Consider the following 22,418-nt stretch of genomic DNA (forward strand, 5'->3'; position numbering starts at 1 on the left):
ATGCTCTGGACATTTATGTCAGCCTACAATTGGGAAAAATCATTTAACACAAAGTCTGTTTATAATAAAGTGTTGGATATCTCAGACACAGATGGGCGTTTTGTAAACATGATGGGATGTGAAAACCCAAAAACACAATAGCCAAAACAAACAAACACAACCCACTGGCAACAGCGTGCACACAGTAGAATAGGGGTGTTTGTCTTAGCAATGGTGGGACAACTGGGAGCTGTGGCTCCCGGCTGCCACCCAGCATCACGGGGCAATCGTCCCACATATTTCTAGCCTGGGGAAAGGTCAGCATTCAAAATTCAACATTTGATGTACAATTTCTACTGAATGTGTATTGCTTTCACACATTGTAGAGTATAAAAAAAATCACTAGTTGAACCATTGTGAATTGGAGGCCTTCTGTAGTTAGAACTTTTGTTCTTTGCTTTTAAAAAATCATTTTTAATTGTGATAACATAAATTTACATACTTTATATGATTTAGAGGTATAGGTGCACCCCTCTTCAGGTGTAGGCTACCAACCATGCCTTTTCACCATTACTGGTGAAAGCACCAGTAATTCTCCACCAGATCCCACTGAGTCCTCCTCCTTTCTTCTTCCTTCCCCATCTCCCATTCTGGTAGGTTCAGTTCTGCAGTCAGATTTCTAGGTTTCATTTTGGCTTAGTTTTGTCCCTTCATTTGTTTTATTTCTTTATATTCTACATATGGGTGAAATCATCTGGTTTTTGTCTTTCTCTTTCTGACTTCCAACAACTTTTTTTTAAAATAAATTTTATTTTTGTATTCCCCATACAATTCCAACCCCCTTATTTTGACCCCAATTCCTCCTTTCCCCGCCCCCCTACCCCCATAGAGTGTCTCTGGTTCATAGTTTTTTGTCCAACAACTTTTCTTGATGTAGTTCTTAAGTCCAAAGTAGAGTAAGACATGGGCCTCCCGGTTGCACAGTGGATTGAGCGCAGCACTGTGAAGCTGTTTGCAGCTTCTGCAGCACATGTTCGATTCCCAGCTGGCCAGGGAGAAGCCCATATGGCGAGGCAGACCTCTCCGGACTCACCCACTGTTCCCCTCAGCAGTGTATTTCAGTCAGTCTGCCTATTCTGTTCCCCCCTCTGTATCTGGTGAATCCCCTCACCCTCCTGCATCTCTGGCCTGTACCCCAGTTCTTGTATAAAAAATTAAATCTTTAAAAAAACAAACAAATAAATCTTAAAAAAAAAAACAACAAAGCCGAGTAAGACATAAAAAGGAGGCAACATTTGACTTCTCTTATGCACACTGACAAGAGTAAGGAGTGAAATTTATCTCTCAGTGACTAGAATGGATCCAAAGCTATAAAATGCTATATAGTTAGTTGAAAATAGTTGTCTAGAGTCAGTTAGTAACAGGGAAAACTGTCCTTTAAATCTTGAAGTCAGTCTTATTTAGGGTACTAGTAATAACTGCTGCTCAAAAGTGTCTGAGTCATTTTTGAAAAAAGGTTGATCATGATCGATATACTTTGTTTAAGTAGAAAATTGTGCAAAAGATTTAAGGTTGACTTCACCTGAAATTGTTCAACTATGAAATGGATTTTTGCACTTACAGAGGGAAAGATTTAATTATCTGAAAAATTTTGCTATCTAGATTGTTGAGATTTTGTTAGTATCCCAATTTAAAAAACACCTCATTTGGTAAAATGTCTGCATTCATGATTGTACCTTCATTTATTGAACCTTAGTAAGGTTATGTACTTAGTCCATTGATTGAAAATAAATTATGATACAATTTGTAAATGTAGTACTCTTATTTATGTAGGCAGATTAAAACTTGTGTATTAGCGTACTATTAGCACGCAGAAGTTCCTAAAATGAATGAATTTCACTAACACAGGAGAGCTCTTGTTTTTGGAGCTCTCCAAATAAGTGACAAACAAGAGACCATAAAACAGGATGGTATATTTTCAGCAATTCTACAGATATATTTTCCTTTGCATCCTATCAGTTAGTACATTGTTATTCAAATTATGTTCAAATAATCCACTAATGCTGGTTTAGGATTGAAAAGCAAAGACTGAGAACAGATGCAGATTTCAGTATTATAATTAAATGAAGACAATATTTATCATATTGAACAAAGACATTGTTTAGTAAAATTGACACTAAGTTGTGAACAATGGGCTTCTGCTTGCATACCATTTGGTGATTCCTAGATAACATGTCTGGGTGTGAAGTAGCTGCCAGGTGCTAACAAAGGAGAACAACTTATTTATAACCGCCTGGTAGGCAGAGGTCTTTCAGAGGTCAAAAACACCATCTTTCCTTCCTGAGGAGCAATTGCTTTCCACATATGCTCTACAAATACCAAGCACAGAGAACCTGGTTTTTAATTACAAGTAAAATATCATTCCAAAATTGCATAATTTGTGGTTGCCTTTTGCAATGCAATGAACATAAGGAAATCTGACATTAAATGTTTGATGTGTTGCCATGACATTTTCTGAAATTTTATTTTATGCTGCTTTTAAGCTGCAAAATATGTTAAATTTGAATTCCTTGGGGGTAATAGAGTGATGCAGAATTAAAGAACTTCACTCTGATGTTGTAATGCCTATACTCACAGATTGTACAGTTGAGATCTTAGAAAAATAAAAGCAATACTGAATAGAGACATACTGGGGTCTTTATTCTCTCCTTACAGTAGTTATAGTTTTTCTGGATATAGAGGCCATTTAGTCAGGGAGGGATGTCTCTAGCATTCCCTTTGAGTATAGGGTAAGATAATAGAGTGGAGGAGAATGCAGTGGCAGTCAGTGCCCATCACATTTGAATGTGCAGGCCACTGAAATGGAGAGAGAGCGTCACAGACCTGTGTAGTGTGCTCCTGCCTGCACGTTACAGGGTTGCTGGAAGGAGCAGTAGCAGGACCGATATTACTCTGGTTCTCATTGTTCGGGAAAGTGTTTTCTTGAGTTTAGACAGTTTGCTCACAGGGTTCAACATTACTGCAAATGATGGCACCATCCCCCAAAACTGGAAGATAATGAACATTATTTTACCCCATTTTTAAACTTGCATTTCCTGCACTAGGAACTCCTTTTGTTGCTTTCTCCATTCATATCACTGACAGTTTGAAGAAGGAAGAACCCCATATCTTAAACCTGGAAGGGACTTGAAGAGGTTATCTATTCTGTCATCATAAGAGCAAAGAGCCATTATGTGTAGAATTTTTTGTCTCATGATAGTGTAATGGGGGAAAAGAAATTCTCAATGGTGAAAATAAAACATTTTGACCTGTTAAGTCATATATTCTCTTAAAGTACCTACTGAGTAGCATGAAAAAAAAAAAAACTTGGATGGATCAAATATAACTCAAATACTTTGTTAGTTCTGAATAGTTTATTTTCATATCAAAATAAATATTGTCAGGAATGCTGAGGATAAAAATCATCCCAAGGGTGGTTCACAGCCCTGCCCGATCAATTCTTTCCCATTTTCCTGAATAGTAGCTCTTTTCACTAAGTCACATTTAATAAGAGCTGAATATTCTGGGGTTGAAATTGAAAATTTTAGGAGACTACATAATCCTAGTTGTCTTTGTTTCAGATATCAAAATACAGAAATGGGATCTGTTTTACCAAAGGAAAAATATAGCCTTCAATAGAGAGTAAATATATATCTTTGCAATCATGATTGAAAATATTCCTTTTAGTAAAGGATTGGTGGCTTAATATTCTTTGAAAGGCTAAATGTAGCATTAGATAAACACAATAACTTTTACTTAATGTACACTGATGTAATTTTTTCAATAATGATAATTTATTGTGCCAGGGTACTGAAAAAATTAAGTAGAGAATCTCATTTTTTAGAAATAAAACAAAGCAAAACAAAACCTATCTAAGGAGAAAGACCAAATTGGGAAAGACCACATATCAGCTCAAATGGAGTGAAAATGACAGACATGGCAGATTTTGGTATTCTTAGTATATGGGAATTATGAGCCAAATTTATTTCCTATTGTTTATAGTAGATTGACATTACAAAAAAAGCCTATAATCTTGGTAATTTTTAGTTCTTTATTCATGATTTTTTGGTACATATTCCAAAATTTATTTTTATATATAAGGAAAAGATTGACACAATTGGAGAACAAATCAAATAATTTTATTGGTATGATTTCAGAGCATATATGATTTTCTACACCATGCACAATGTTTTGCAATTTATCAGCAGTAATAAGGCAGAATATAGAAAGTGGTATAAGAAAGGTAAATAGGTAATATTGGAAGTCAATGAAGAGTATCCAACTACTAAATAGAGTTCTATTTCTTATAAGCTATCTGTCAACTTTTACTTATTTTTATTTTGTACTTTATTTGTACTTTATCTTGTACTTATTTTTATTTTGTACTGTGCTTAGCAGAATGTGTTGCAGATAGCAATTACTTAATAAATATTTGTTGACCTAAGTCAAAACTGCCTTCCTGCCAACCTGAAAATACAATTTTGAATTTTCTTAGGGTCAGGAGCTAAGTCATCTGCTTGTTGATCTCCATCTATTCCACAATGCTATAACTTATTCTACAGTAGAGAGACTGAGTTCATTTTAGAGCTTTGCAAAGAACTTTAAAAATTTTTATACAATAGTTGACATAATTTATTCAGATTTTGCTATGTATCAGACACAAAAAGGTCACTGTGCTAAGACTTTTATAATTACGGTCTCTTTTTGTCTTATACTAGTTTTGTGAAATAGGTTATAGTGCTACCTTCACTGAGTCCTAGATTCATTAAGTAATTGGCTGAATGTTACTCGTTTCATTTATGGCAAAGCAAAGTCTTGAACGTATACACTTAACTGATAGTTCTATTGTACCTATTCAATGCCCAAAGCAAGTAAATAGGTAAGAAGAATTAAGTTCTAAAGTACTTAGTGCATGGTTGAACAATCAGGTCATTTTGATTCTTTGATACTTTTTTCCTAATTCAATATTATAAATCTAGTAATGCATCTAACACTAGGTATGTGCAAGTTTTGTGTAAGCATTAAGCCAGCTTCTAGATAGAACCTTTTGGAAATGTGATACTTTAAGTCAAATTTTAGTCCAAGGATTATGTTTCATTCATATCAAGTGCTGTTATTTACAAAGAATTTTCATATATATTGTCTCATTGGAGTCTTATAATCATTGACTTCATAGGCTCTCTATTATCTGACTTTACTGTAAAGGATTTGGATTTGAGAAAGTTTAGGTAATCTCCATCAAGCCACACAGCAAGTAAATATATGAGTTATTTTTGTTATACTATTCTGATTCTAGAATATCTCAATAAATATTCATATCTCAACACATCTGTGCATTCAAAAGTATGATTCTCTAAATTTCTAGAAATATTGTTTACAATATATTAATAACAACAATAATATCTTTACCATTTTGACATTGTTTGAGCACATGAATTATTATCTAAACTAGGGCCTTTTGAGAATGATAGATGCCAAACTAATTGGGAAGCTGGGAAAACAGCATAAATCGTTACCAGCCCAGACAAACTGGAATGTGTGATGCCCTAATTTAAACAACACCTATCTTGTGCTAGCTACTATTCTAAATCCTTTACATGAATTAACTCAGTTAATTTTCATGCCTTATAAGGCAGGGACTACACTCCCTCTTCAGATGAGCATTTTTTGATGTGCCCCAGATCATACAGCATTTGTGGATTTTTTTTCAGTCCTCTGTGCTCTGCTGATCTCTTTGCTTGCCTAATATAGGGGAAAGGAGGGCAAAGGCCAAGAAGATAAGGACCTGGTAAAGGTTATCAGAATTTAGTGGTTGGAAGAGATAGCTAGCTGTTTTCTAATGCTAACACCAGTTGGGTGACTAGACATTTGTAGGAAGCAATGGCAATTAATTGAGGAAATGTAGATCTTGCTGGCTGCCCTTTTTTTTTTTATTGCATATTTAGACATTTAGGTGTACATGATACTCTTGGAGAATTATTTGAAGAGCAGTGAACAATTAACTAGAGGAGCCTTTAGCATATGGCTTTGTATGTGTCCAAATGATAAGAGTAATTCATGTGCTTAACTTATGTGAAAGTGGTAAAGCTGCTATTATAATTATTAATAAATTGTAAACATTGTTTCTATGTATAAGAAAGTATAAATCATTCCAAATTTAGGAATTTGGGGTAGGTGGGTAAAACATCATAGTATGATAAATCCCACTTCTGAGGTTAACCAAGAAGTGAAGTTGAAAGATCAATCCATTAATCAGAATTAATTCATTAACAATTTTTGAATCCAACTTGGGATAGAGCCCACTTTTACACTGTAGATTGATCAGTTTTGTTCTGCCTCTGCTAAGGGTACAGTGGGTTATGAAGTCCTGAACTATTTCTCTAAGTGTGCTTATTTTCTTTCTCTGCTTTAGGCCCCTTGTTTTTTGAAAAAAGCTTTTGGCATTTCATTTGTCAGGCTGCATATAAAAGCAAAGATTGGAGATCCACCAGTGAAAAGAAATATTTCAACAAACAATGCCTGCTACTTTCAATCAGATTACTTTACAAACAAGTGGATGCTTTCTCTATTGTACAAATGACCTCATCAAGGAAAGTAGATTAAGCTCTGGCCCATTCTGCTCAGTCGTTTTCCAGCACTTACAATCAAAAGCCTGTTCTGAGCCAACTCTTCCCTTAAAAAAAACAAGGACAACTCTAAGTAACATTAATTTCACTATTTTTAAAAATGGGCAAATATTCATACCTCAAATAGTTAATTGTAAATAATGTTTTCCTTTTTTTTGCTTAAAAGACTGTATATTCAAGAAAATGCTGCTTTATAATTTATATATACCTCTTTTTAGAGAAAATCTTGTGACACTGTAATTTCCTTAAAAATTAGTCAATTGAAGAAAGGATTTCTATAAAATCTTATATTCAAATCTGATGCTATTGAAATGTTGTTAAGTATATATCTATATAAAATTCAGAATATTAACCAAAAATGAAATGCTGATTCTTTATACCAAATTAGTAGGTATTTGATATATTTTCAATATATGAAGTGGAAATCATTTTGATTTTGTCCGTGTTTGGAAATAATAGCCTCTTACAACCAGTAAGTCCTAATGTATTCTAGGAGGTTCCCAAAGTAAGAGAGAATTTTTTTCTTTAGGATTGATTTTTTTTAGGTAGATATTTCCTTTAGGCTGGATGATCTGTAGATCAGAGCTACCTCATTAATCTCTACTGCCAATTAATCTACCTGATTAATATGAACTCTATGGGTGAAGAATCTAGTCTTAAAGTAGATTAGTGAGTTTTAAAATCAGTCAAGCAAACAACAACCCAGTTAAAGATGGGCAGGAGATATGGGTAGATGCTTTTCTGGAGAAGATATGTATATGACTTGCAGATATTTGAAAAGTTCTTCATTATTATTCCTTATTGGGGAAATGAAAATCAAGACTATGGTGGGATGGGCCTCCCCTGGTGGTGCAGGTGGTTGAGCGCCTCACTGTGAGGCTGTCCGCAGCCTTTGCAACATTGGTTTGATCCTGGCCAGCAGGCGAGGGTCCCACATGGTGTGGCAGACCTCTCCTGTCTCGTCCACTGCTCCCCTCAGCAGTGTATTTCATCAGTCTGCCTGTTTTGTTTCCCACTCTGTCTCTGGTGAATCCTTTCACCCTCCTGCACATCTGGCCTGTACCCTGGTTCTTGTATAAATAAATAAATAAATCTTAAAAAAAAAAAAAAGACTATGGTGGGATGTCATCTCATGCTTGTGAGAATGTTTTATAGCAAAAAGACTGCTAAAAACGTGTGGAAAGGAGGAACCCTTATTCACTATTGGGAATTATACTTTTGGGCAGCCTTTTTGGAAAGTGTGTGAACCTTCCCCAAGAACCACTTCTTTAGGAAGTGGCTCATTGTGTGAACCACAATGTTTGTTGCAGTATTAGTTGCAGTGGTTATGTAGGGGTCATTGGTGGATGAGCAAAAGGGGAGATAGGCTGTGTATTTACAATGGAATATTATTCAGTTGTAGAAAAGATGAAAAATTTGCCATTTGTAGCAAAATGGAAGGGGCTTGAAGGTTTATGAGAAGCAAAATTTGTCTGGGAGATAAAGACATACATTGGGTGATTTCATTTATGTACAATAAAGAAACTAAGTGGATAAATTGGGGGAAAATGAAGTAAAAATGAATCAGTGGATATTGGAAATAAGTTCACGAGAGTTGAAGAGGTGGGGAATGGGAGCAAGTGCAGAGGGAGTATAATGGTTGGTGGTGAGTGTATCTTTATTTGTTTTCTTTTAAGACATATGCATTTTCCCCATAATAAAAAAATAAAAGGAAATAAAGTAAAAGTTGTAAATATGACTATAATTTTCTAAAATTACCTTCCTTGGTGAAAACTTACTGTGGAAATCCAAGAAAAGTAGCGTTCAGTATCCCAGAAATTTGAAAACAAGTATTGCTATTAAAAATAATTTTTGAGATAATTTAAAAATTATTTAATAAAGAAAGATCATTATCTGTCATTTCCAAATCCCTTAAATAATCAGTTAAGTGAAAAAGTAACTGAAGATGCTGACTGCTGAGAATCTTGTTCTGATAATGAGGAAACTAGATTTGGAAATTCAAAATGATCTCAAGCTATTTGGGGCAAAGGTGGCAATGGGAATATGTAGAATATGAAAATATAGCATATAGTTCCTGTAAGATATTTGGTCAATAAATCTCAACACTTAAATGTCAGTCCCGACCCAGAAGAAATATCCAATGAAGCATGCCAAGGTAATTTATCGTTGAGAAGTATCATCAGGTCACACACAGTTCAGAAGGAAGTTGGTGGAAAGCTACTAAGTTCGTTTTAGCAAGGATTCCAAAGAGATTTAATTAAAATGAATTCTGGTCTGTCTGGTCAACACTGATAACTTGTGAAAAGGAAAAGCTATCCATCCTGTTATTATTCAATGTTGAAGATCTGAAAAAAGAACATGAACACATGAGGGCATAGATGTTTATTTTGGGCATAATGTACTTGAGCTAACTGTAGAATTACACATAAAGTGGCATATTTAATTGAGCATTTTACATCTTCAGTGTATTTAAATTAAACATAGATGCCTGCAGTAAGATAGTCCCCAAATGTGGGAACCAGGTCAAGAGAAGTTCACATATTCCTTGATTTAATATAGCAAAAATCCACTTGAAATGGTTGAGAATATTCATGGGGAGGGAAACCCACCTTGCTGGTAAATAGAAAGCATTTCCCAAATTTTATTTTATTTGGAGAACAGGTGTGTTCTCAAAGAATTTAGGACTGGAATGCGATAATGTGGAGAAACTGACTCTCAATGGTGCTATAATCTGTCTGCCCGAGATAAGGATGATTAGAAGCAGAGTTGCTTGGAATCCAGACCTACCTCCTAGTTTCTCTTGATAGTGAACAGGATAACTGTTCCTACATGAAACAATTGATTTCTTTGGACCAAATTTATCCTGAAGAAAATTCTATATGACTACCCTTTTAGTTGAATTTTCCTTAGGAATCTTTCCAACTTTTTTGTTCCATCTAAATAATATTCCAACCTAAATGGGAAGGGAATCTTAGGATACAGTATAAAATCTATTTTTTGCATTATTTAGTGTTAAATAAATTGATTGTATAAACCATTTTGGCAATTAATTTCTTAAGAGTTTGGTAAATGTGAGTCAATGATGATAGAAATAACTTCAATCTATTGCTATTTATCTTCAATAGGTTATAGTACTGAATTATGTTAAGTAAAGATTCTTTGCAAGAATTATGTTACAATGCAGGAACATTGGTTATTTGTTTAGTGTTTCTAGATAGTCTTACTAATAGAGGATTACGTGCAGTTTTTTTTTAAATGTATTTAAAAATATAAAAACTTATGTGGGGAGAGGGGAGAGAAATCAATTGCAGGAATCCTTCTTGGAAACAAGATGAGAGTCACTGTTGTCTGAACACGTGATTGTTAATGATAAAAGTCTATTCACAGCTAATCAGTTGGCTTTCACTGATGCAAACAATGCAGGTTCTTATACTACAAATGAGTTAAAGATGTCAAATGACTTACAATTGTGTTTTATTATCAGTCAGTAGTTTCACCCTTTTCTAGATTATTTTGCAAAATATGTCATTTAAAGGACTGGAGGCATACTGCTCCAGGCTGAACTCCCTCAATATTTTCTTCTTATGGATCACTTAACACCATGACAGAGGAAATGTATCTTGCACCACAATTTATTTTAAAGCACTATCTAGCACAAGTGGTTTTCCAACTTATTTTTTTATAGCTCTTTTCTTCCTTAAACATTTGCTTCCATCAGTATACAAAATAGCTTTTTTAAAAAAGTTTCCTAACAATATATTTGTGTGTAAGATCAAATTTATAGCATTTACTTCCTATAAAGTTCATCATGTTAACAGATTATTCCTATGAATATCAGCACTCAAAATTAAGAGATATGAAAGAAAGTTGTAGGATTATATCAGTTTTGTCATCTAATTTATTTCTGTTTTTTTATTTGAAAAATAAAATTAATTCAAGAAACGTTATAGTTCATTCTGCTAGGAATCAGTGTCCTTACTTAGAATTTTAGCTATGCACACAGAAGCTATCTTTCATTGAAAGAAAAAAATTCAGAGCTGCCTTATAATGACACATTTATAGTAAATTCATATATCTATATAGAGATGGTGAGAGAAAGTAGTTCAAGTTAATGTAGTGATGGCCTCCTATTTGCTATAGAACATATTGTAATGTAATATAGATTTTCTTTTTACATAATTCACATATGTTGTTGAACATATTTTTTAATTTATTATTTGTTTGATAGTATCATTTTACAATGAAATTTTTTTTAATAAATTTTATTTTTATATTCCCCATACAATTGCAGCCCCCTTATTTTGACCCCAATCTCTCCCCTACCCCCCATAGAGTGTCATAGTGTTCATAGTTGTTTGCTGATTTTGATTTTCACTTTCTTACAGTTATTCATTTTCCTGGTCCCTTATTTAAGTTTTCTAGATTCCTACTATGAGTGAGACCATCCGGTATTTTTCTTTTTCTTTTTGGCTTATTTCGCTGAGCATGATCCCTTCCAGCGCCATCCATGTTGCTGCAAATTGCATGTGTTTATCTTTTTTGAACGCTGAGTAATATTCCATGGTATATATGTACCACATCTTCTTGATCCAGCCATCTATTTTTGGGCATTTGGGTTGTTTCCAAAGCTTAGCTATTGTAAACAGTGCTGCTATAAACATAGGGGTGCAGGTGCTCTTTGGAATTGATGTTTCTGTGTCCTTTGGGTAAATACCTAGGAGTGGAATTGCTGGATCATATGGAAGCTCTATGTTTAGTAGGTCCAGAAATCTCCACACAGCTCTCCATAGTGGTTGGACCAGTTTGCACTCCCACCAGCAGTGCAGGAGAGTTCCTTTTTCTCCACATCCTCGCCAACATTTGTTGTTGCTAGTTTTTTTAATATGTGCCATTCTCACTGGTGTAAGATGGTATCTCATGGTAATTTTGATTTGCATTTCCCTGATGACAAGTGATGTTGAACATTTTTTCATATGCCTGTTGGCCATTTGCATTTCCTCTTCAGAGAAGTTTCTTTTTAGCTCTTCTGCCCATTTACAATGAAATTTGAACCAAATATTTATGAAACACTTGAATTGGCTCCCAGAAATTCTGGGAAAGAAAGTTTGAAAACCATGACTTTACTTTCTTTTTATTTTTTATTTCTTCAAATGCCAATGATATCCATGAATCAAAACTGCAAAGCATTTGATCAGAAGTTCTTGATAGTTTTCATAGAATCTGATACATATGAAAATGATTCTTAACATTTTTTTTAAATCATGATTTAAAACCCTTATATATAGCCCATTGGGAAGGAGCCTCCTGGCACCCACACTTTCTTTATTTTTATTTTTTATTTTAATGTTTCTTTAATGACTTTTTAAAAATTAGTTCAACCTTACAGAAAAGTTGCAAGAACTTAGAACAGCTCAAAGTACTTTTATAGCTCACATAGACATAATTCCTAAAATTCCAGTATGTATATCCCCCAAAACTTGCTTCTAAATCCCAAACAACCCTTTAAATCAGGAAATTTGATGTAATCCTACCTTCCAATCCACAGAGTCCATTAAAAAGTCGATAGCTATCCTAATAGTGTTTTTTCCTTTTATGGGCCAGAATCACACATTGCACTTATTTCTACCACTCTTTAGTCATCTTTAAGCTGGAGTATTTCCTTTTGATTCATGACTTTGACAGATAAAAGAATATGGACATTTAATTTGGTAGGATGTCCATTAATGTAGGCCCTGTAAAATGGAAGCACTAGAAGTGTGGTTAATTGAGCTATTATATAAAAAGTGATTGATTCATGGTACATGGTTAATAATATGAAATATTATTGTTTTTCAGTGACATTTCAGTTGGATTTCAGTTACCCTTCCTCATTGTCTCCTGAAGACGTAGACAGACCTTTTCCAGCAACTTCTTTTACTCTTTGAGCTTAAGTTCTCTCACCTCTACAGTGCTTTAGAAATAACTGAGTTTGTCTCACAGACTAGTCTAGGGAAGGACAATATAGAACCTCTAACATACACAATAGTGTCAGGCACATAGTACATGTTTAATAAATGCTTCACAAATGAATGCCTTTATTCTTTTCAATTGATTTTTATTGAGGTAACATTGGTTTACAATACTGTAAATGATCAGAAGTATAGAATCACACCTCTTGAGATGTATGTTATTACATCACACCCACCACCAGGGCATCTGTAGAACACCTTTATTCTTAGAAGACAGAGTCCCAAGACCTTGAGGTAGGATAATCATATGTCTCAATTTATTGGGACATTCTCCATTTATGGCTGTTATAATATCATAATTATTAATAGCATTACATCTTATTCTCCAAAGTTTCCTGTTTGAATATTAAATTATGGTCCATCTACTCAAAGAACTCTTTAGAATATCAATAATTTTGATAGACTACTCTCAATATTGTGACATTCTCTGTCATTATAACCGGTGTGTTTATGGGTCACTCTGGAGTCTGGGAAACTCACCTCTCACCAACGTGGTGAAGGAAACATCCCTATGACATTCCAATGAGCCAGACTGTAGGGCTGAATCACTGACAGCATTTCCCAAAAGTGAGTTAAGAAACTATTTTCCATTAACTCAAAGGGTGTGGGGCTGTCACTGGTCCATAGTGACTAGAAAGGTAACCTTTGGTCAGTGTTGACTTATGTTGAAAATGTAACTTATGCCCAATCTAGAACTCCATTTCCTATTGTTGTCCAGGGGTCTTTGGTTATTGCCCCGTACATATTTTTCAATTCCTATTGAAGTGCTCTTGGGCTGTGCTACTGAATTTGAAATGGAGCAAATTTGGCTCAGGGAAGTAAAATGCAGTGGAGTAAATTGCAATAAGTTAATGCTCTGATGTTCACTCTTACCTGGAAAAACAGGTTTAGAAGATATGGGAAATCAGGTCATAAGATCATTCAAGAAAAGAGGTTGAAAGAATGAGTCATCCCCTTGAATAGTCCTGCCAACCCCATTTTTGAAAGTGAGCAGATACCTTTTGCATTTTGGTTGTTCTTCCTCATTTTTCAAAGCTCTATCCAAGAAACTTTTCTGGGTTGCCACAGACACTACGTCACCTCTCCTTAACCTCTGCTTCTCCCAACTTCTGAACTCTCTTTTATTTTAAAATTTTAATTATCGGGCCTCCCTGGTGGCGCAGTGGTTGAGCACTGGGTTGCGAAGCTGCCCGCAGCCTCGCAGCGCCAGTTCGATCCCCGGCTCCTCCCCGGCCACCGGAGGAGGGTCCCGCATGGCGCGCAGACCTCTCCTGCTCTCCTGCCGCCCGCTGCTCCCCTCAGCAGTGTACTTCGGTCCTTCTGCCTGCTCTGCTCCCTGCTCTGGCTCTGGTGAATTCTCTCACCCTCCTGCACTTCTGACTGTACCCAGTGCTTGTATAAATAAATAAATAAACAAATCTTTAAAAAAAAATTTAATTATCTGGCAATTTTTCTATAATGACAATAACTTTTCATAGAGCTCTGGTGTGTGTCAAGCACTGTGATGAGTGCTTTGTAATAAGCATGTTACCTACATTGTGTGGGTAAGGAAAGCCAGATAATGGTGTGTGTTATTTATGCTATTTGCTTTATCATCCTTCCCCACCTGACCTGTAAGTCTCTGGAATTACTGCAAAAAGTTCTTAGCTTTCCCCACATATAGTAGGAATTCAAAGGAGCAGATGTTAATGACTGATATTACTGTCTTTATATTCCATGAAGGTAGGATTTTAAACATAAATATGTAAAGTGCTATAGAGGCTATGTTTAAAGCCACGGGTACCTCATATAAAGTCAGGGAAATTAAGTGTGAAGAGAAGGAATAATAAATATGTGGGATTGCCATTTTGAGAGCCCATTGATGTTGCTTGTGAAACACAGGAAGCTTTGCTCAGCATTTGTTTAAAAGAGGAGGAAAATGTTTAAAAAGTTGGGCACATTGTGACGATTTGAATATTCTCTCCTTGATTTCCTGCATTACATCTTTGAAAGTGTCCTGATTTTTATATGTATTCCAGTGCTGAGTGGTATTTCCTGTCTCAGTCTAAAAAATGGAATTTCACTCTTAATGGGAAGCATCAGTATCAGCTTCAGCTGCAGAGGCAGAGATACTGATATGGTGGCTAATATATGGAAACACATTTGAATTCTGATCTTAAAATAAGTCCAGATTGAATAAGTGTATAAATGTGTATGAAATAAGTATGAGTACCTTCTCATACATTTGTCTGATTTTTATAGTCAAGAAAGTTTTCTCTTAAGTCTTTTAACTCTTCCTTTGAAAACCTGGCCGAATATCATTTTGTGTTTTTAGGCTCATATACCCAAATTGTCAAGTATTAGGTGTAAAGGGGCCATCTGAGGTAGAATCATGAAAATTACAGGTGGAAAATTAGGTCATTTTCTCTCTCCTTTTCTAATATAGGCTGTTTTCTTATAGAATACTCTCAAATATTTTTTCCATCTTGGTTTAGGATTATATGAGTGATGGGGCCATTATTGGTTCCCCTTGGAGATTATCCACAGAATAATGGGCCTTGGGCAGCTATATTTTTTTTCCCTAATTTTCAACCTAAAATTTCTTTCGCTCAATTTCACTCCATTACCCTTTGGACCACCTGTATAGTTCTTCACAGTGAGATGCAAGATATTATATTTAATGGAAATGGAACCTCCTGCCAATGTCCATTAAACAAAAAAGAGCCAGTGGAATCTTAGGTTGATCATAGCTAAGGAAGATTATTCTGAAGAGAGAATTCTTAGCTCTTCATTGCCCAGTAATTATCAACTTTACTGTATTTTACATCCAATTGAATAATCATTTTTTTTCCCTAAGAAATTGAGGAAATTCTGGTTTCCTATGGAATAAGGGGTGTGTGTGTGTGTGTGTGTGTGTGTGAGTGTGTGTTGCTAGGAATAAATAAAAATATATTGAAAGTTTCCGCTATGCTTTGGTCCTGTATTTTTTTTTTCTTCATTTTGAGCTTGTTATCTCTTTCATCCTTTCCTACCACTGGGATAGCAAGAACAACAGGAAGTTTTCCACATATACCTTTCCACACAGCATACTCAAAACAATTATCGGGAACTGGGTTCACATACATTGGATGTGTATCTGCCTTCTTTACTTATTGTGGATTTATTGAAATGGAATAAGGAGTCATTATGATAGTGGGCATTTCTTAATCACAGCACAGGATTAGAAAATGTTTAAAACCATCTTTTTAAGTAGAAGTAAAAAACATCAGGCATAAATATCAGGTCTCCCATTTGAGGGAAAGTGAATGAATAAGTGACCTGAAAAAAATTGGTTCTGGATTGTCCATAGTTCACTCCCCAGAAAGTCAGATTTGTATCAATATGTTCAGTTTGACTGCATTGTCTAGCCATTACCTGGGCCTTTTAGATATGCCATCCCCCACAGCCACTGACCTCAAGCCTTGCTCTGTTCTGTATTCATTTCTGGATGCCCAGGGTAGAGTCCAGTGGCAGGCAGACTTCAGGTGCTTTGTTGGATAATTGAATAATGAATCATGCACAATTTAGAAAATACCAGCTTAAGAACAGTCATGTTCTTAGTATATCTAACACACAGTGTTGTTTTTAACACCTCCAGATGCAAAATGTGTTTCAGTATAATTGTGATATGAATAATGATAATAGAAACATTGGTGATAAAATTGCATTGTATTTAATATACACAATCATGCAAGTAAAGAAATTAAAAATAAAATGTTACAGAGCAAAAATACTGTATATATGTAAGTGTGTGTTTATACTCTGTTCCATTACTTCCAGAGGCAGAATCGAAGTAGTTCAAGTTTTCTTTCTTTGTCCTCACAAACATTGTTTAGAATCTGTTGTTTTAAATATATGCAGTTAGAGTCCTGGGGCTTAGAGACATTAACTGCCCTCCAGAAAGGCTCAAAAGATTCCCAACCATTATGAACACTGTAGCTGAGTCTCTGGGTGAACAAATGGAGAGTTCTTTGACTTAACTTCCATGTGGAATACAATGTTTGTTAAAGAACAATATAGTCTTTATGTATGTGAAGATTGCATATGTATTTTAAAACTTTACCATAACCACAGCAATTGTTTAGAACTTGGATCAAGACAAAGACATTTGGGTGGGAGGAGTATTTTATCATTGACATTGTTTAGAATTGACAGAGCATGGAGAAAATAAAAATCAATGTGCCTTTGAATTTATTGTTAATTTTAGTTTATTATTATTTAAAAGCTCTTCTTCTTATTATTTTAAAGTCTTGAAAGTCTCTACAATGATGAATTGCTTGCACCTGGAGCAGACCACTCCCAAGATCCTGTCCTAGGTGTGTCACTGTGGAAGGGATTTGTTTTGCTTTGAACTTAAGTTTAGACAAAAGAAATGTTAAAGATACCAAGTTATCCATACAGGTGGACTTCCATGGCTTGCAAGTGTTCAATAAATATTTTTTTGATGCCTAACTACAAAGGAGAGTGGGGGATGGGTGAAATCCCACAGAAAGGGCTTGGGCACATAGCCATATTAGGCTCTGAGGCAGAAGATCTGGGGCATCAGCACTTTAGAAGGGGAAGTGGACAGTAGACCAAAGATCTGATGTCGTGTTCTGTTGCTGATTTTCTTGGGCTGGTGATGGGAAGAGCAGAACCAAATCAGATTTTCTAGGCTTAACTTCCCATCTCATTCTTCTAATTTCTACCTTTGACCAGGGTTAACCTAGCATGTTTTCCCCATTCTGTTGCCCAGTTCCTGAGACCATCCCTCCTATTCTTCCTTCTGTATCTTATCTGCTTCTGTCAGGCAATTCCATAGTGCAACTGTGTGAATTAATGCAACAGTGAAGTACATCTCAGGGTCACCAGGAATATTGTACCCCAAATGCATGGTGCAAGGGGGGAGTACTTTGCATTAAATTCTTTCTGAACACTTTTTGAACACTTGCTTTCCAGTCAGAGCAATGGCAACCAGGAAGTACACTGCATCCAGATGGATCTTAGCCATGCTGGTTTAGCTTCACCCTGTACAAGAAAAATCTCATATACGAGCTTGTTCTGTAATCTGTTAAATCTTAGATCATCTATCTGTTATTCATTTATTAAAACTAACATTTCAACATGCATATTAGGATGGTTATTAATGAAAAGAACATGTGTGGGTATGGATGTGGAGAGCTTGGAACCCTTGTGCACCAGTGAATGTAAGTTAACACAGCCACTATGGAAAACACTATGGTAGTTCCTCAAAAAAATTAAAAACCATATGACTAGCAGTTCCATTCCTGAGCATATACCCAAAAAGATTAAAAGCAGGGTCAAGAGGAGATATTTGCATAATTATAGTCAAAGCAGCATTATTCATAATATCCAAGAAGTGGAAGCAACCAGGTATCCATCAGTGGATGGACAAATGGATAAATGATACATTATATATATGGACAATGAATATTATGTAGCCTTAAAAAGGAAAGAAATTCTGACATGTGCTATTATAACATGGATAAGCCTCGAAGATAGGACACCAAGCTACTAAAAGAGGAAGTGGACAGTAGGCCAAAGATGTTGTGTTCTGCCACTTGACAAAACGCAAATATGCAATTTCATTTATACAAGGTACCTAAAGTAATCACATTCATAGAGACAGAAGGTTGCTGGGGACTAGAGGAAAGGTGAAATTGGAGTTGTTTAATGGGGTTGTAGAATTTAAATTTGGGAAGATTTAATAATTCTGGAGATGAAGGGTGGTGATGGTTGTACAACAATGTGAATGTATTTAATACCATGGACATTAAAAATGGTTAAGGGCCTCCCCGGTGGCGCAGCGGTTGAGCGCTGGGTTGCGAAGCTGCCCGCGGCCTCTGCGGCACCGGTTCGATCCCTGGCTGCTCCCCGGCCACAGGAGGAGGGTCCCACATGGCGCGCAGACCTCTCCTGCCGCCCGCTGCTCCCCTCAGCAGTGTACTTCGGTCCTTCTGCCTGCTCTGCTCCCCGCTCTGGCTCTGGTGAATTCTCTCACCCTCCCGCGCTTCTGACTGTACCCAGTGCTTGTATAAACAAACAAACAAACAAACAAACAAATAAATAAATAAATAAAACCTGCCTCTATTTAAAAAAAATAAATAAATAAAAATGGTTAAAACAAGTTCTGTTGCATATCCATGTGAATATACTGAACGCTATGGAATGGTACGTTTAAAAATGGTTAAGATGATAAATCTAATGTTTTGTATCTTTTTAAAGATTTATTTATTTATACATACAAGAACTGGGGTACAGGCCAGAGGTGCAGGGGGTGAGAGGATTCACCAGAGACAGTGGGGAACAGAACAGGCAGACTGACTGAAATACACAGCTGAGGGGAGCAGTGGGCGAGACAGGAGAGGTCTGTTGCGCCAAGTGGGTCGCCTCCCTGGCCAGCCGGGGATTGAACTCTTGCTGCAGTGACCGGGATAGTTTCATAGTGCTGCATATTAACCCCTTGCGCCACCAGGGAGGCCCCTAATGCTTTGTATTTTTTACCACAATAATAAAATAATCTGACAATAGTTATGCACCTTAATCTCAGAAAACTGCATGTGTGGGGACTCCCTGGTGGTGCAGGGGTTAAAGACAGTGCTATCAAGCTATCGTCAGTCACTCTAGCTTGAGTCCGATCCCCGGCTGGCCAGAAAACTACCCACATAGTGCAGCAGACCTCTTCTGACTCACCCGCTGCTCTCCTTAGCAGTGTATTTCAGTCAGTCTGCCTGTTCTGTTCCCCACTCTGTCTCTGGTGAATCCTCTCACCCCCCACACCTCTGGCTTACAACCCAGTTCTTGTATGCATAAATAAATAAATCTTTTAAAAAAGAAAACTACATGTTTGTATCTTACTATAATAAAAGATAATTGAAAAAATAAATTTCAAGTTTATTACATAACACTCTTCACATGGACCAGCATATGTTGGGGGAATTAGAATATGGTGGCTTGGACCATGTAATCTTGCTCATGCCAGGCAATGTTTGAAATAATGTTTGGTAGTAATTGAGGTTCCAGTGAGATATATTTCACCTTATCCTTTCCAGGTCAAAGAGAGCTGTAGATGAATTAAAAAAAAAAAAAAAAAAAGGTCAACACTAATTAGATGGTACATTTTGAGATCAAGAGTTGGTATCTGTAACTTGTTTAATGGATCTGAATGTTCATTTTAGCTTCTGTTACATCTTAGTTGAGGTCACTCAAGTAAAATGACTTTTGGGTAAAATTGTATCAGTAGCTCAGCAAAATTAGATGTTATGTGAATTAAAAGCAAAGTTTTAAAGAACAGAAATCTTCAGAAGTTGTAATCCTAGATCCATCTTTTGACATTTAGGTTACCAGGCCAGAGGTGGCCTGGTTATTAGTAACAGAAAGCTATGATTACCATGGAGACTATTTGGCAATAAGAAATAGTAATAATGAAGCTTTGATTTAAGTCTTTCTTCCCTAAGGCTCACATGTACAATCATTTCTTTTCACAATATATGGAGAAAGTAGGTAGGAATGGGTATTATTATCTCCACTTTATAGAAGGTGAAACTGAGGCACAGGGGAATAATTTGAGTTTGAGGCAGTGACTCATTGGCACCTCTAGTTCCCTGATCTCCGATCTCCTGGCTATGAATAACTTGCCCTCTATTCTGTTGATTCTGCTCAAAGGGTCACCCCAAATATCAGAACAATGTGACAGCTAATTCCCCACTTAAGTTTTGTACAGAAATGCCACACAAGGAGATTTGTACTTCTAGGACCCCCACAGGTGAGAGAGTAGGTGGGAGATGGTGGTGTAACTTCAGGGACCCTGGTGAACTGCAGGTTCCTTGACAGTCGTATTTCATTGTTTCTAACTTCATTTGAGCAGGAAAAAAAAAAAAAGTAAGAAAATTGGAATTTGAATGAGCTCCATTTTCTTGGCTTAAGAGTCACAAGCCCTAGTTAAGTGCTGCCCTGAATCAGTGTATCCTCTGTGCTCGGGCAGAGACCACCCCCTGACCCAGGGATGCGGTTTCGCAACATGCAGACAGGGTTTTCAGAAGTCCTTGGCTGAAGCAGCTAAATATGACTGAGACAACACAATCTCATAGACAAAGGTCAGACCTATTTTAATCTCTGAGGGAGTCTATTACTCTGGGACAAGGCTCTTCTTGTCTGATTTCCTGCTATTTTCAGTGATTCACAAGTCTAACTCTCTTTCATCTGGGAATGCAGAGCCACATCCCCTTTCAGATTTGTTTGTGAGTTAAAATAGTTCCCATCCTCAATCTTCTTGGAGTGTCTTCTACAGTCGTAGAATTCCTCAGGCTGTGAACCTCCAGGATCCCTGGGAGGGAGCTTCAGGGCGGGCTTGGAATGCAGGCCCCTGGAGAGGAACTGGGTTGCAGTGGGAAGCAGGGCTGCTGCTGGCTCTGACGGGTCCGCTGAGTCTCTGAGCCACAGGTCAGGGAGAGGGCTGTCTTCTCCAAGCGTGCCTTGTCCTGGTGTTTGGTCCACATCCCATCACCTTAGTATACAATGGGGTCAGAATGAAAGTGGCATCCGTGGTTTCCTGATAACAGTGACCTCGTATTTAGTAGTTACTGTTCCAATTGGCTGGATTGCCCTCATATTTATGGGCTCTTTCTCCAAAGGGAAGCCTTCATTATAAAAGCCTGCTTATCCAGTTTTTATTTATCCTGTGGTTTTTGAGTTTGCTAATTCTCTCTCTTTTTTCTTACAACTTCATCTACTGTGGCGACCTCTCAGATCACTGTTTCTTACTTTGTATCTTAGTTTGGTGTGGACAGAAGAGTTTGAGAAATGTCGTCTCAGCGATGCTTCAGGGAATCTTCTTAGAGGTAGAATGATGATGAGTTACCATTTATTGGCTCTGGACTCCTTGCCAGGCGCTATGCAAATGTTTTATGCATCTTATCTAATTTAATCCACATATGAAGACTATGCGGTCATTTAGAGGAGACAAAAGCAAGATTTAGGGAAGTTTGGTAATTTTCCCCAAGTCACAAAATTTGTTTATACATGGAATTAAGATCCCATCTTAGATCTTCATGCTGCTCTACCCAATGCAACAATTTTGCTGAAACTTTGAAAATAAATGTTGAATGTTTCCCAATATCATGGTTGTCGTGGATAGCACGACGGTAAATATTTTCCAAATTTCTTTTTCTCTCTTTTTCTTTTAAGCAAAGTCCCCTGAAGTCAGTGAGAAACTCTGGTAAGTTGCCCTTTCCATTTGTTTATAAAAGGAAATGTGAACTTCATGACTGTGCCACATTCTTGCCACTTTCCTCTATCAAAGGGGGAAAAGCCACAAAAAGCTCCAATGTAGTTTTCGTATCAAAAGGTCGAAAACCAAAGATCTTTAGCATGCTTTGAGGAAAGAGTGGGAAGAGAGCATTTATTTAAAAATACCAGGCGTTGCAAAAGTAAATAAACAAAAAAGTTAATAAATAAGAGGAATTTTGAGATGGGAGGGAGGAAGGAATTCACATTTTGTTTCCAAATTCTGATCCAAAGCTACTGCCTCCCAGAGTCATAGTCCAGAAGACTGAAGGCCTTTGGATCTGCTTGTGTCAACACTTCGTTCTCAAAGTAACGAATTGATCATGACCCTTCCCTCTTGTCTCTGAAGGTCAAGCCTAGGCCTGATTGCGCTATTTTTACTCTGGGTTATGTCTACACCCCAGAGTAAGGTGAAGAGTAAAGTCAATTATTCAAAATTATTCAATTTAATTATTTTGTGAAA

The sequence above is a fragment of the Talpa europaea genome, assembly GCF_964194135.1.
Source record: "Talpa europaea genome assembly, chromosome: 2".
NCBI lineage: Eukaryota > Metazoa > Chordata > Mammalia > Eulipotyphla > Talpidae > Talpa > Talpa europaea.